Genomic DNA, 16,320 nt, shown 5'->3' with positions numbered 1-16,320 from the left:
AAAACGGTTAGTCCCAATACTTGATTCTGATTGGCTGGTTACCGTCACGTGACCGTTGTAAATTTCACCGATAACCCACTCCTTCAATCACTATATCATTTCCAGCTGATTCCGCATCTCTGTAGCTGTACTGGGGAAGGGGAGCGCTTGATTGCCTTACAAACCCATTAGGGATGGCCAACCGATAACCGTTAGCCGTTAACCGTTAATTAATTGGTTACCGACAACACTAACGGCTAATGGTTTACCGATAAAAATATATATATTTTATTTTGAAGCGCCGAGAGCAGGCACCACGGCCAAAGCACCAAGCCCCTCTTTCCACCTTTACTGTCAGTGCAACCAGTGACCACGCATGTGCCGTGACTTACTTCCCCCAAAACAAAAACACAAAAACAACTGCATGTAGTGGACTGTGGAAGCAGGAGGGAAAAAGAAAAAAAGACGAACACACACACAGCATTGCGCCGCTGCGCGCCCGCAGATCTGCCCTTCATGCAACGAACGTTGGTTCCGATCTGCGTTGTGGATCTGTCGTTTTATGGATCATAGAACGAACGTACCGGTATGCTGTTAGCTTGTTGCTAACGGGACGGACGGACGGGACCCCCCCCCCCCCCCCCTCTCTCCCTCCCTCTCTCTCTCTCTCTCTCTCTCTCTCTCGCGCGCGCGCGCGCGCGTTAGAGAGACGCTCTCTCTAACACGTCTTTCTTTCTCTCTCTCTCTCTCTCTCTTCCTAATCCTTCCCGACCGGTCCGCGATACATGTGTGCGTATAGAAGACTGTAGCCTACGCAGTGCGCACTAGTGCACTGATTGACAGCAGGCCACGTGTAAACGGTGTATTTGTCTATTATTATGCGCAAAATAGCGCTTAACGGATAACGGTTAATTAGCCGGCAAGTCCTGGCGGTAACCGGTTAAGACAATCTTTCCATTTGGCCATCCCTAAAACCCATGCCGTTGCTGGCGTCTAAGTCATATTATGACTGTGAATGTGTGGCTCCAGGCAGCCCCGTAAATACATCAAGCGCTATTCTCCCGTCACATAGCCTATACTTGCCGAGCAAAACAAGGAAGTGATGTGGGCTCGCTCTGGTGGCGCAAAGCGTATAGCTACTTTTGTGAATTTAATAGTTTTATTAGGTTAATATTGCTATATGTTTGTAACCGTTTTAGAAAAGCAATAAGCCACTGGAGGCCCCAGCGTACCGGGTATTTTACACTGGCTGGGGAGGTAGAAGACCCTCCGCTGCGCGTCGGGTCTGCCTGAGACCTCTCGTGGCTTATTGCTTTATTAGTCTCTCCTAGTTGGACATATAAGGAGTTCCACCGTGACAGTACAGTACAGTATGGGTTCATCTGCCTTCTGCCTTTGGGGCACCGGTGGCCGAACGGTTTGCAGAGCGGTCTTGATATCGGAAGGTCGCTATAGTTTGTATCCCCGGACCGGCACGTTAAAATTAAAATTGCCTTGCTCAAGTGCCCTTGAGCACTTGAGCACAAGTGCCCTTGAGCAAGGCATTGAACCCCTACCATGAAATGTTCTATGAGCAGGGCCTGGCTGTAAACAAGTTATTGAGCTTAGTCCAGTTACCCTGGGTAAACATAGTACCTTTCCTTTCCTTAGTCCAGTTACCCTGGGTAAACATAGTACCTTTCCTTTCCTTAGTCCAGTTACCCTGGGTAAACATAGTCCCTTTCCTTTCCTTAGTCCAGTTACCCTGGGTAAACATGGTACCTTTCCTTTCCTAAGTCCAGTTACCCTGGGTAAACATAGTACCTTTCCTTTCCTTAGTCCAGTTACCCTGGGTAAACATAGTACCTTTCCTTTCCTTAGTCCAGTTACGCTGGGTAAACATGGTACCTTTCCTTTCCTTAGTCCAGTTACCCTGGGTAAACATAGTACCTTTCCTTTCCTTAGTCCAGTTACCCTGGGTAAACATAGTACCTTTCCTTTCCTTAGTCCAGTTACCCTGGGTAAACATGGTACCTTTCCTTTCCTTAGTCCAGTTACCCTGGGTAAACATAGTACCTTTCCTTTCCTTAGTCCAGTTACCCTGGGTAAACATAGTACCTTTCCTTTCCTTAGTCCAGTTACCCTGGGTAAACATAGTACCTTTCCTTTCCTTAGTCCAGTTACCCTGGGTAAACATGGTACCTTTCCTTTCCTTAGTCCAGTTACCCTGGGTAAACATAGTACCTTTCCTTTCCTTAGTCCAGTTACCCTGGGTAAACATAGTACCTTTCCTTTCCTTAGTCCAGTTACCCTGGGTAAACATGGTACCTTTCCTTTCCTTAGTCCAGTTACCCTGGGTAAACATAGTACCTTTCCTTTCCTTAGTCCAGTTACCCTGGGTAAACATAGTACCTTTCCTTTCCTTAGTCCAGTTACCCTGGGTAAACATAGTACCTTTCCTTTCCTTAGTCCAGTTACCCTGGGTAAACATGGTACCTTTCCTTTCCTTAGTCCAGTTACCCTGGGTAAACATAGTACCTTTCCTTTCCTTAGTCCAGTTACCCTGGGTAAACATGGTACCTTTCCTTTCCTTAGTCCAGTTACCCTGGGTAAACATATAGGGGATTCACACTATGGTCCCGGGTGCGCACTCGGGACCACTTGGCAGATGTTGTGGTAGTGTGAATGATGCGTACCGTTCCCGGGAGCGGATCGCCCAACCGTCCCCGGGACCGCATGGGGGGTGGGTCTCTGGACCGTTGAAGTGTATTCAGATACGGATCGTTCCAATGTGAATGCATGTGTACCTAAAGAAGGAAGTGGACTGTTTTTTTTAAAGAACGTGACATTATCTCTAGTCGACGAGCCAAAGCGTCAACAAAAAAAAACACAGCCGCTGCACGATGCGTAACACCAGCGCTACACGTGGCTACACGTGGCTCTTGGGCTTTGCTTGGCACAGTTTCCAAAGTAAAACAAAATAATAATAATGCTAAAGTAGAATCCATAGCAAACTAATACACTGGAGCACAGAACTGACTGACACAGTGAATAGCAGGCAGGCTGACAGTGAAGTAGTATAACGGCAAAAAGCCAAAGAGGCAATGCAATTCAGTGTGTCTGGATTTATTTGAGACAATGTCGCACAGTTGATGGTCAGTGTCCGTGCGCGCCAGCCATCAAGCACACCATCAGGATGATTAAAGTGTGTTATGCAAGTGTACCCGGGTGCGCTGTTGAATCTCGGGCAATGTGAATCATGGCCATCAGGGACCAGGCAACCGTATTCGGAAACGGTTCCAATGAAACGGATTCAGTCCGTCTCAGTGTGAATCCCCTATTAGTACCTTTCCTTTCCTTAGTCCAGTTACCCTGGGTAAACATAGTACCTTTCCTTTCCTTAGTCCAGTTACCCTGGGTAAACATAGTACCTTTCCTTTCCTTAGTCCAGTTACCCTGGGTAAACATAGTACCTTTCCTTTCCTTAGTCCAGTTACCCTGGGTAAACATAGTACCTTTCCTTTCATTAGTCCAGTTACCCTGGGTAAACATAGTACCTTTCCTTTCCTTTTCGCACGCACGCACGCAGTCACACACAGTCACACACAGTCACACACACAGCAAAATAGCCTATATATATATTATAGGAATGCAAGCCTCTCCTCCGGTCCACTTGTCTGCTGCTCCAGTCCATATTATTGCCACCTCAGTTGAGAGAGAGGCACACAGCACACATACCAGGAACAACAACAAGAAACCACAATATGCAGGCTACAGTATAGAAAACATATGATATAAAGAAATTATATTTTTTTATATATATACAGTATATATATATATATATATATATATATATATATAGTCACACTCATTGTGACTTTAACTATATCTATATATTTTGGCTATTAAAAATACCGGTAGCATATCTCCTTTTTTTTTTTTTTTTTGTAGATCTGCTATTTTTTCAATAGCTAAAGTATAACATGATGCTTTTAACCCAATTTGGGGCGGGAACCCCTTTAGGTGTTGGCACTATGTTATGCTTTAGCTATTGAAAAATAGCAGCTCATAGCGCGCCACCGAGTGGCGCGCTATGAGCTTGTAGGTCTGCTATTTAAAAAAAAACCGAAGAACGACTGGCATAGAAACATAGCTTTTTCAGAAAACTGTAAGGATGTAGAAGACATTTATAGAATCTGATCTCAGGTCAGAATGGGTTAAATAAAACACCAAAAGGGGTTCCCGTCCAAAACCGACTCCTGATTCTGGGGTCACTAAAGGCCCCCCCCCCCCCCCCACACACACACACACACACACACACACACACACACACACACACACACACACACACACACACACTACGGTCCAAGACGAACAGTTCTCTAACACGCTTAATTGCCTCTTAATTGCCTCTGTATGTGTTACTGATGGACTGAGTGAAATATGTTCTGTTTTTATATGGTGATTTTCTTCTATATACTTGAAGGCAGACTGGTGGTGGTCTGTCTTGAAGGCAGACTGGTGGTGGTCTGTCTTGAAGGCAGACTGGTGGTGGTCTGTCTTGAAGGCAGACTGGTGGTGGTCTGTCTTGAAGGCAGACTGGTGGTGGTCTGTCTTGAAGGCAGACTGGTGGTGGTCTGTCTTGAAGGCAGACTGGTGGTGGTCTGTCTTGAAGGCAGACTGGTGGTGGTCTGTCTTGAAGGCAGACTGGTGGTGGTCTGTCTTGAAGGCAGACTGGTGGTGCTCTGTCTTGAAGGCAGACTGGTGGTGGTCTTGTCTTGAAGGCAGACTGGTGGTGGTCGCTGGGAAAGTGTGTCCGATTAGAAAACAGTCCTGCCGTTTCATTCGAATGGAAATGTTAATGAGAAATGATGGAGATTTCTTTTAAATATTTTCATTCATGCCCTTCAATCTACCTGAGTTGTTCATGGAAAGTGACTTAGTCTCTGCCCCACATTAACTTCGGTAAATTAAGTCAAATGATTCTTGTTGAAAAGGACTGCAGTGATTCCGCTGACCATGTGACTTCAAGCAGAACTTCAAACTCTTAAAAGCTTTAATCGTCTCCTTGGTGGAGTGCTGTTTCTCTAAGACTTCATTTTTTTTGTCCCCAAATCACTGGCAGTGAATTCTTCTTCTTCTTCTCGTGCACATTTTCTTTTTAACTTGCATAACCCATTCTGACCTGAAATCAGATTCATACGAGGTTTCCACTGGACACACACTGGTCTGATTAACCCATTCTGACCTGAGATCAGATTCTAAAAATGTCAGTTGTTCTTCGATTTTTCAAAAATAGCAGACCTACAAGCTCGTAGGGCTTGTAGATCTGCTATTTTTCAATAGCTAAAGCATAACATAGTGCTAACACCAAAATGGGTTCCAGCGCAGAGTGGGTTAATATAGAGCAAGTGAATTAATTAATCATACACTGATTAATGCAAGTCTTATTTTCCTTTGACACAATTGAATAATTCTTGCAATTTTTGGGGCGATTGCAACGAGGACGCCGTTGATTAATCGTATACGCTGAGTAATGCAATCAACATTTTCTTTAAAAGATATACTATTATAAATCTGTGATTTGGCTGAGATAATGTTACCAATTCTTCATTAACCCATTTTGACCTGAGATCAGATTATATAAATGTGACCAGTGCCAATGATTTAAACCACAAGTCGGCTCTAATGGAACTTCACATTATACCAAATTAGATTCTTTTTTTTTTTTGGGTGGTTTTCGTTTTTAGTCAAATTAAAACAGTTGGAATGTTAAAGAATGTTTTTATTCCATCAGAAAGTCGGTTTAGTGTCATTAAGTTGTTGTAATTACGTTGCAAAAATGTCTCTATAATGTAAGACTATTTTCCGTATTTTGGGGGTGTGAACATTCCTGCACGTATTTACATAGAGCTGTTTCGATTGGCCATACCTATGTATTGTTCTCCAGTTTCACGTAGCCGATCACCGCCCATAAGTACAACGTGTTCGGGCTGTCAGTAAACACAACATCATTCTTGTTGTTTGTTTGTGATCATGGCTAGTAACTTGGACCGCTTGCTTAACGCTTTAAATGGACAGGCACAAGACGATCTCCTGGGAACATTTATTTCAGATTTCATACACGGTGGCAGTGACCCGGGTTTAGAGCTCACGGATGAATCTGACACGGATGATGAAGACCATGGCGTTGTTTTCGATCAAATCAACAGGAGTTTGTGTTGTGATAACGAGGACGAGGAAGACGAGTCTGGGGGAACAGCTGGGCCGGGTGGTGTACAGGTCGGCATCGCCTCGCTTTTACTTGTACCAGAAGTTAATAATGTAGCCGTGGACACCGACCGAACAGCAGAAATGGAGAAAATAATAAACTTTGATTGCGGCTGTCATAAAAGAGCAAAAGAGAACGTAGAACAGCCGCATTCGTCTTGCAGTAAACAACTCGATCCAGGCATGATTTGGGAGACCCGAACAGACATGTCAGCGTTGACAAAGGACCAGAAAGACCTTGTTATTTTGGCGATTATAAAGACTTGTATGAACGACTCCGAAATGACTCAATCCACGAAGAAAGTCAACGCGAAGCGAAAGTTCAACAGATCCACATACATGGTGAATGCCATCGTGGTGTGTCGAGCTACATTTTGCTTCATCTATGGGTGAGTTTCATTATCATCTTGTTTATATTCAGGGTCTATAGTCTCTGAAATCAGTCTGTTTATGATTAGTTTGTTTTAAGTAAGACTAGTCTTGATACATGATGCAGTAGCGTTTTAATTTGCAGTGTGTTAGCGTTAGCGCTGTTTATAATAGCATCCGGTATAGAGCGGATACGGAAACGTTTGTGTGCGTGTATGTGTAGGTTTAAGTGGGCGGGCTCTAGACCGGATCCAAGCGCTGAACAGTAAATGGAGTCCAGGCAGACTAACGTTGTTAGTTAGTAACCCAGCGTTTGTTGTTTTTTGTCCAGGATCAGCAGCACCCTTCTAAATGCAATTAAGCGACACTACAATGAGAATGGTCTCACTCCACGGCAGAGGAAAAAGGCTCCCAGGACGAACAAGAAGTTTCTGACTAAAGAGGACATCACATTGGTGTTGACATTCATCACAAACTATGCAGAGGTCCATGCCATATCTTTGCCTGGTCGACATCCCGGACACAAGGATTACAGCCTGAAGTTGTTGCCAAGTAATGTGACCAAAGCATCAGTCTGGCGTCTCTACAAGGCTGCAATGGAAGCTGGTAGGTTATTGTTTTGAAAGAATAAAATAAAAAAGAGTGAGCTTGTAGATCAGCTATTGTTGAAATATTTTTTCTTGATGTTATATTTATTTAATTATTTTTTAATAGGGATTAAGTCGTGTATAGGATGTATGTACAGTTGTACACAGCCCATTTTAATTAAGTCTCTCTTTCTCTCTATTGCAGGGAAACGTGTTATTGGACTGAACTGCTTCCGAAGGTTGTGGAAGGCGATTATCCCCCAGGTAACAAGCGTCAAACCCAGGACCGATCTGTGCTGGCAGTGCTACAAAGACAACTACCAGCTGAGCCGAAGTGTGAACATAAGCGACGAGAAGATGGCAGAAAAGCACCAGCAGCAAATCGATCACCTGGCACTTGTTCATAGAGAGCGTCAGATGTACCAGGAGATGTCCGCTGCCAGTAAGAAGATCTGTGCGGATGGCCAGCTGTCTCTAGGCCCCTCCACACATGCAAGCAGGGACATCACAATGCACTACAGCTTTGATTTCGCACAACAGGTGCACTACCCTTCATCTTCTCTCCAGGTTAGCCAGTTGTTTTTCCTCACTGCACGCAAGTGTGGCCTTTTTGGTATCCACTGTGAAGGATTGGCGAAGCAAGTGAATTACCTGATTGATGAAGGCATGGCATCAGGAAAAGGCAGTAATGCAGTCATCAGCTACTTACATCATTTTTTCAACAACTATGGAGTTGGAGAAAAATACGTTGACCTTCATTGTGACAACTGCAGTGGCCAAAACAAAAACAACTTCATGCTCTGGTACTGTGCGTGGAGAACCATTCACAAGCTACATTTGAAGCTGGGAGTCCATCTGCTGATTGCTGGCCACACCAAGTTTGGTCCTGACTGGTGCTTTGGACTGTTCAAACAAGTCTACAGGAGAAGCAGAGTTGACACCTTGGCAGACATCGCGACAGTGATGGCTAAAAGCTCTGAGGAGAAGGGAGTGAACCTCTCCCAGCTTGTCGGACATGAAGATGGGACAGTGCTTGTTGAAGGCTTCGACTGGCAAAAACACCTGACTCCCTACTTCCGCAAACTCCCACAGATAAAGAGCTACCAGCACTTCCGTTTTGACACCACGAAGCCTGGTGTGGTGATGGCCCAAAAACACTGTGACTCAGAAGTAGTGGCGTTTCAGCTGCTCAAAGATCCCAAGGTCTTACCCCCAGTACATGGTCTTCCAGTACAACCCCCACCTGGACTGGACACAGCCCGTCAGGAATATCTTTTTAAAGAACTCAGAAAATTCTGCCGTGATGATGCACAAGACACAACGTGCCCCAAACCGTGCCCCAAGTCCACAGCACCAAAGAAGACTGTCCGAGTGTAACATTTATAAATCTAGTCCACAGACAAAGTGCAATTTTAAACTGTATATATTTCTAGTCCATAGACAAAGTGAGATTTTAAACTTTATACTTTTTAGTCCCAGGGAAAGTGCAAATTTAAACTGTATATATTTATTTAGTCACAGGGAAAGTGCAATGTTAAACTGTATACATTTCTTTAGTCCCAGACAAAGAGATTTTAAACTTTATATTCTGTATACTCTAAGTGCAATTTTAAACTGTATATATTTCTAGTCCATAGACAAAGTGAGATTTTAAACTTTATACTTTTTAGTCCCAGGGAAAGTGCAAATTTAAACTGTATATATTTATTTAGTCACAGGGAAAGTGCAATGTTAAACTGTAGACATTTCTTTAGTCCCAGACAAAGAGATTTTAAACTTTATATTCTGTATACTCTAAGTGCAATTTTAAACTGTATATATTTCTAGTCCATAGACAAAGTGAGATTTTAAACTTTATACTTTTTAGTCCCAGGGAAAGTGCAAATTTAAACTGTATATATTTATTTAGTCACAGGGAAAGTGCAATGTTAAACTGTTAGTTGTATTTTATTCTTATGCCACTCTTATTTGTCATTGTCACAGTATGCAAATTCATGTATGTGGAAAATAAACAAACTAATTAGAATTCTCATCTCTATTTATTCTTATTTTAAGAGCCCACTTGGTTTTACTAAGTCCACTCAAGTCATTCTATGCACACTTGACACTTGACAGCTAACCTAGTGGGGGGAGTGGTTAGTGAATGGGGGGGAGTGTTTATGCAAGTATCTATGGGTCACACCCATTCCAGGCCTCAGAGATGCTAAATACTTTGAAATCTTAGAATGGCAAATTCAGTACCTTGGTGTTTACAGTTCAACAAGTTTCAAATGGTCATATCTTCTTCATTTTCCCCCCAATTTCAATGAGCAATACATCAAATGAAAGGTTACAGTGTGCAGTTTCATAATATGTAAAGAACTGAAAAATGACCATGGCCCCCTTGTATATTAAATCACTGGCACTGGTCACAAATGTCTTCTACATCATGACAGTTTTCATTTTGACCTGAGATCAGATTCTAAAAATGTCTTCTACATCCTGACAGTTTTCATTTTGACCTGAGATCAGATTCTATAAATGTCTTTATTGTTATATGCTAGATATCCCCCAAATGTAAATTATTAATTTATTATTATTATTTTAATAATTATTATAAATGTGCATTTTTACACAATTTCCTCTGATAAGTCCTAGTATAGTAAAAAGTTGTAGTAAGGTTGAAATCTCTTTTTTTGCAAGTAGAAATTAATCCGGGTTTCACAGGGTTAAAACACCAAGAGGGGTTCCCGTACGGAATTTAAATAACTAATTAAAATACCGCAGACAGTAGTACAAAAAAACACTTCCATATGATATAAAATAGTTAAAAACAGTGTGCATTCTGCACACGGCCTTCCTGTGAAAGGTCAGTCAAACCAAACGCCCCTCAGATAAACGTCTGAACACGTCTTCATGGTCTATATTTCCCCAGACAGTGTCTGACTCTGAGTCTCACCACATTGAACTTGATTGTCTTCGGGGGGGGGGGGGGGGGGGGGGGGGGGGTGTATGGTCACAGTGTATATAGTGCAGGTCACTGGGTTCTCAACCTGTGGGTCGCGCCCCCTCGGGGGGTGTCGTCACACAGGTTCACTTTGGCTCCGGATATCTACTGTAATCTGCAGCCTCTATGTGGCGTCTGGCCTGCAACACTTTGATATCTACTGTAATCTGCAGCCTCTATGTGGCGGTTGGCCTGCAACGCTTTGATATCTACTGTAATCTGCAGCCTCTATGTGGCGAGTGGTGGTGGTGAGGTGACCACCACCGCTCCGGTGGTGAGGTGACCACCACCGCTCCGGTGGTGAGGTGACCACCGGAGCTGAAATAACGTTGAGCGGTGGTGAGTAAAAACAGAGAGAAGGGCTGGAGCGGTGGCAGTGGTTTGCTCTTCACCGCGGCTCGTGACGTCATGTTGTAGTTCAGTGGGCACCTAACCACCGAAAATTAGGGAAGCACCGATCCGGCTTTTTGGCATTCGATACCGATTTCGATACATGGGGGTCCAGTATCTGCCGATACAGAGTACCGATCCGATACCCCCCACAAAGAAACGTAATAACCTATTAAGCTGTATGCCTCACTGTGTGGAGTCTGGAATCATTATTTTGTGTAAGGCAACATCAAGGCTTGACTTAAACATTACTTTCCCAACTTTGTAAAACAAAATGTAACAAACACAGATATAAATGCACTGAATTATTTATTAAATAACTGTGCAACAATTAGTCCAGGTTAATGTGTGCGCAGGCTAGCCTGGCTGCATTCCACATGTTATACTGTCAATACTACACTGCTGTGTCACAGAGGAGGTAGAGTTGTTTTCATACTGTAATTACACATAATTATCGGATCGGATCGGATAATGGATCGGCCACCGATCCGATACCCGATCTAGAATTTTAGCCTGGATCAGCGCTGATCTCCGATACGGGTATCGGATCGGTGCATCCCTACCGAAAATCCAGACTATGTATGAGCCTTCACCGTTTGACAGATTGAGGGACGGAGTGAATATATATTGGGTCTAACGGGTTTATACATTATATACGGTCTATATTATATAGAGCAGAACAAAGCCACCGCGGCTCTGAAATAAGGACAACTTTGGGTTTTTTTCCAACCAAGGTTCATGTTTTAGGTTTGCTATTATTAGAGGAAGTAAAAGATGACCGTATACATTTTGTTTCATCTGGTGATTTTTGTTTTGTTTTAACGATTTGTAGCCACACACACACACACACACACACACACACACACACGCGCACACACACACACACACACACACACACACACACACACACACACACACACACACACACACACACACACACACACACACACACACACACACACACAATGGCTAGCTACAAGACCAATTATTAGTATGAGAGTATACATATATCAAATAACAGCATTTTGGCGTTGAATGAGCAGACTATGTAGCAAGCAGTGAAGCTTTCACTTCTTGGCTATTATATTATATTATAATATATTATATTATATGTTCACCCACTGTCTGGAAGACAACTGAGTGGCTATATGGCTGTCTGACTGATTCATTCATTGAATGAATGTATTCATCTATTGTATTCTATTAACCCATTTTAGGCGGGAACCCCTTTTGGTGTTAGCATCATGTCATGCTTTAGCTATTGAAAAATAGCAGATCTACAAGCTCATAGCGCGGCACCGAGTGGCGCGATACGAGCTTGTAGGTCTGCTATTTTTTTTAAAATCTAAGAACGACTGACATAGAAACACTGCTTTTTAAGAAAACTGTCAGGATGTAGAAGACATTGTAGAATCTGATCTCCGGTCAGAACGGGTTAAACAATTGGACCCGCTCCCATCCTTCACTGGTGTGGAAAAGCATGGATTGACTGCCTGTATGTTTTAGGCTGTATCCATCCATCCATCCATCCTCCTCCTGGTTCAATCAATGGCTCTCTTTTCTCTCCTTGGAGATACAGAATGTCTCCATGCTTCAGGGACTGGCTGACTATAGGCCGGCTGCACGGCTGACTGACTTACCGACTGGATTAATAAAACATGTACTGTACTCTGGAGTCTGGACAGTACAGGCTAATCTGGATATCGTCCGTCTGGCTGGTGGAGAGGGAGGGGAGACTAACTGTGGCTGCCTGACCGAACAGTAGTATTATAGGCAGGGCTTAATTTGTGTCTGAGCTTAGCCGGAGCAACTGGGCTGCAGCAAAATGCTTTGTTCGCTCCGGGGGAAATCTATACAAGGTGCTCCGTCTCCTCCAACACGCATTACAATAACCTTTTTATTTAGGCTTATGCATTATTAATTCAGTGAGTTTAACCCATTCTGGTGTTAGCATTATGTTATGCTTTAGCTATTGAAAAATAGCAGATCTACAAGCTTGTAGGTCTGCTATTTTTGAAAAAAATTGAAGAACGACTGACATTTTTAGAATCTGATCTCAGGTCAGAATGGGTTAATCAGACCAGTGTGTGTCCAGTGGAAACCTCGTATGAATCTGATCTCAGGTCAGAATGGTTTTAAACCGCCTTGCTCGAAAACAACGTCATGTTGTTGTGGGTTCAATAATGTGCGTCTGAACAAAATGAAAGTTGTCGTGCTGTCCAGAAGGTCCTTATGGGGGGGGGGGGGGGGGGGGGTGGCACTGCTGGGTAGAGTTCTCAACGGCCCTGACAATTAAGGCCCGGCCCTAACTGGCCCTTAACCCATTCTGACCTGAGATCAGATTCTATAAATGTCCCTCTACATCCTGACCGTTTTCTGCAAAAGCTATGTTTCTATGCCAGTCGTTCTTCGATTTTTCAAAAACAGCAGACCCACAAGCTTATTGCGCGCCAACGAGTGGCGCGCAAATGAGCTTGTAGATCTGCTATTCTAAACCGGGTATAGTCCCAATGCTTGATTCTGATTGGCTGGTTACCGTCACGTGACCGGTGTACATTCCACCGATAACCCACTCCTTCAGGGAGTGTGAAGGAGGACCCCCGCTGTAAGCACTGGAGCAGGGCTAAAGGACCCTCAAAGTGACACTAATGAGCCCGCGGACCCCCAATTGAAAACATAACGCCAGGGACCCCCATAAGAGAAGATAAGGCTCTAGCAGTGATTCTCAACCCGTTTAATTTCAAGGACCCCCAGTTTGTCATGCATTAGTCTACGGACCCCCCATTTAGTAACTGTAAATGTGAATTTAAACCAGATGAGTGGGTACTGAGAAGCCTGTATGCTTTGTAAAATGGTCTGAAATAAGGTAAATGTAATGATTTGAACATTTGACATTTAAGGCTTAACACATTGAATGCTAAGCTATGAAATTTTCTCAGGATTGCTGGTGCTAAGCGATTAACATTGTCCACTTCAATTTAAAAAAAAAATATGATTCTACCATCTTCCATTCTGGAGATATTGACTATTGACCTTTTTCTAACACCTGCTTTTGAAGGCACACTGCTCGCTTGAAAAAACAGCAGAGATATGGAAGGTTGAAGTTGACAGACATTTCAGTTCAGTTTTTTCAGACCGACAGACCGATATAAATATGAGCCCAAATACTATCCTATACATACCATACACCGAATGAAAGCCCTGAATGTCTACTTTTAGGAGGAAAACAGTACACATTGTACACATATACAGTTTGACAGTAATTGGTCATTGAATTCAGCTTGTGCCCACCAGAGATAACTAAGACTAAGACATGGACCTGAACTGCTCAATATTCACAAAATAAGGCCTATAGCGACATATACATACTATATACCGTATGAAACATAAGACTCTCTGCTTTCATAAGAAAAATACTTCTACTGTAATAATAATAAAAATCACACCCCTGTGAAGTGAGCAGTGCAATGTTGCACTGCTCACTTCACAACATTGCACTGCTCACTTCACATGGGTGTGCTTTTTATTATTATTACAGTATTAGTTTTTTTCTTATGAAAGCAGAGAGTCTTCTGTTTCATACGGTATATAGTATGTACATGTCGCTATAGGCCTTATTTTGTGAATAATAGTTCTATAGGTCCATGCTTTCTCTAAAGTTCTCTCTGAAAAAGAGAATTTTATACCTGAACTGCATACAATAGCCTACTGACAAACTGTACATGGGATCAATGTGTATTTTATTTGTTTTCCTCCTAAAATTAGACATTTAGGGCTTTCATTCAGTGTGTAGTATGTATATGATAATAATTTATTTATGTTTATATCTGCCTGTCAATCTCTGTGACTTTAAACCTTTATAACTCGCTATGATAACTTCATGAGGATGATGATTATGCGCACATATGTGATCATTGTCTCAGTAAAAAAAATCAACTTGATCAGTGTAGGCTACCAGTGTAGGCTACCTTCCACAGATCGTTTCGTTTCAGAACGATAGCATAACGGTGACTTAAGAGGTTGACATGTCTGGGCATGTTAGGGCAAAGAACCACAGGAGCGATAAGCGAGAGACAATAATCCCGGCTGGCTGTGATTTCGACAAAATTACAGACAACTCGATGGCTTCCACAGTTTAGGATGAGCTATGTGTATTCGTTATCCATTACAAACAGGTCGATTACGTCCCAGACGCCTTCATTGCGGTCTTATCACTGCAATTGGCTGGCGAAGGCGCTATGGCTAATGGCGATTATGGTGATCCACTGCCGAGAATCTTTTTTCCGAGAATGAGAGAGATGCAAACTGCAAAGCGATCGCAACTCGCAGTGGGGGGGGGGGTTCCACGGCTGTGATATCTGCTAGTATACTGCTTCTTTGTCCAAACATGGCTGGTGAAGACGGGAGGCATACTATCATCCGAGGGGAGGTTAGGGTTAGGGTGAGGGAGGAGGTAGGTTGTCGTTCGGACCAATGCTCCGTCGGATGAAAGTACTGCACTCGGTGAAGACGCGACGGCGAAAAAAAGACAGTTGATCATATCTATACTGCTTCTCCTATGGCGGTCCTTCGAGAATACGTCATTCGTTTCGCGTATACCTGTCCGTGTGCGTGAAATGGCGATCGACCGTTGCAGATTATTCTTGGTTTATTATATTTATATTTCCAAGAATGAGAGGACGAGGCGGCGGACCGGCGAGTTGCCGTTGGAATGGAGGGAATAGTGGATCTGTGGGGGGGGGGGGGGATGAAACTGCAATGCGATCGGAGAGACCAAGAGCCCCTCCCTCCATTGCTGCCTCGGGAGAAACCATGTAGAAACAGGAGGGGAGGGGGAATCGAGTGTATTCACACACATATGGGTAACTCCATTTTAGATTCCCTGACATCTGCGTTGGTCTATGCCGTTGCCGTGCAGGCCGCCTCCAGTACGTCGTAATGGAGGGAGCAGACCTCTTTTCAGGAGGGGGGGGGGGGGGGGGGCTTTTAACTCCCGGATCACATACCGGACCTTCCTAGAGACGATCGGTGTTGCTTTCTTTGTTGTCCGGGGGCGTATAAATATGAAGCACATTAATCATAAAAAAAACGTATAATAGATAATAGATAGTATAGATACGCTTTCAGCATACGGCGTTCGAGATTAATAAAGCGTATGGATACGGTTCCAGCATTCTTTGTGTTAACTCCTTCAGCGCCACCTGGTGGTCACCAGTTTAGGCTCTGAGTGCCAATTCTCCCATTATAAAAAAAGAGAGGGCGTTTAAAAAAAAAAGTAAAAAAAAAAAATACGTTTTTAATACGTCTTTACGGGCATGGCAGCCAGTTCATAGTTGATTTAGATACGGGATGACGTCCCTGGCACTTAAACAGTTTGAAAATCGAATAGTTGGCAACCCTAAACAAATCTACAGCTGCTAATAAAAAAAAAGCACAGCCTGTGTTGTGTTGGTGTTGGTGAAAGTCTACTCTCCAGGCTGGGAAGCGTCTCGGCTCCCTATCTTCTCTCTAAAATGCACTATTTGCCCTTTTAATCCATTTTGGGGCGGGAAACCGTTTTGGTGTTAGCATTACGTTATGATTTAGCTTTTGAAAAATAGCAGATCTACAAGCTCATAGGGCTTGTGGCGAGTGGCGCGCTACAAGCTTGTGGGTCTGCTATTTTTGAAAAATCGAAGAACGACTGACATAGAAACGTAGCTTTTTCAGAAAACTGTCGGGATGTATAGAAGACATTTTTAGAATCTGATCTCAGGTCAG

The sequence above is a fragment of the Protomyctophum parallelum genome (genome assembly GCF_964188405.1).
Source record: "Protomyctophum parallelum genome assembly, chromosome: 1".
NCBI classification, from domain to species: Eukaryota; Metazoa; Chordata; class Actinopteri; order Myctophiformes; family Myctophidae; genus Protomyctophum; species Protomyctophum parallelum.
Note: the sequence above shows the minus strand (reverse complement) of the source record.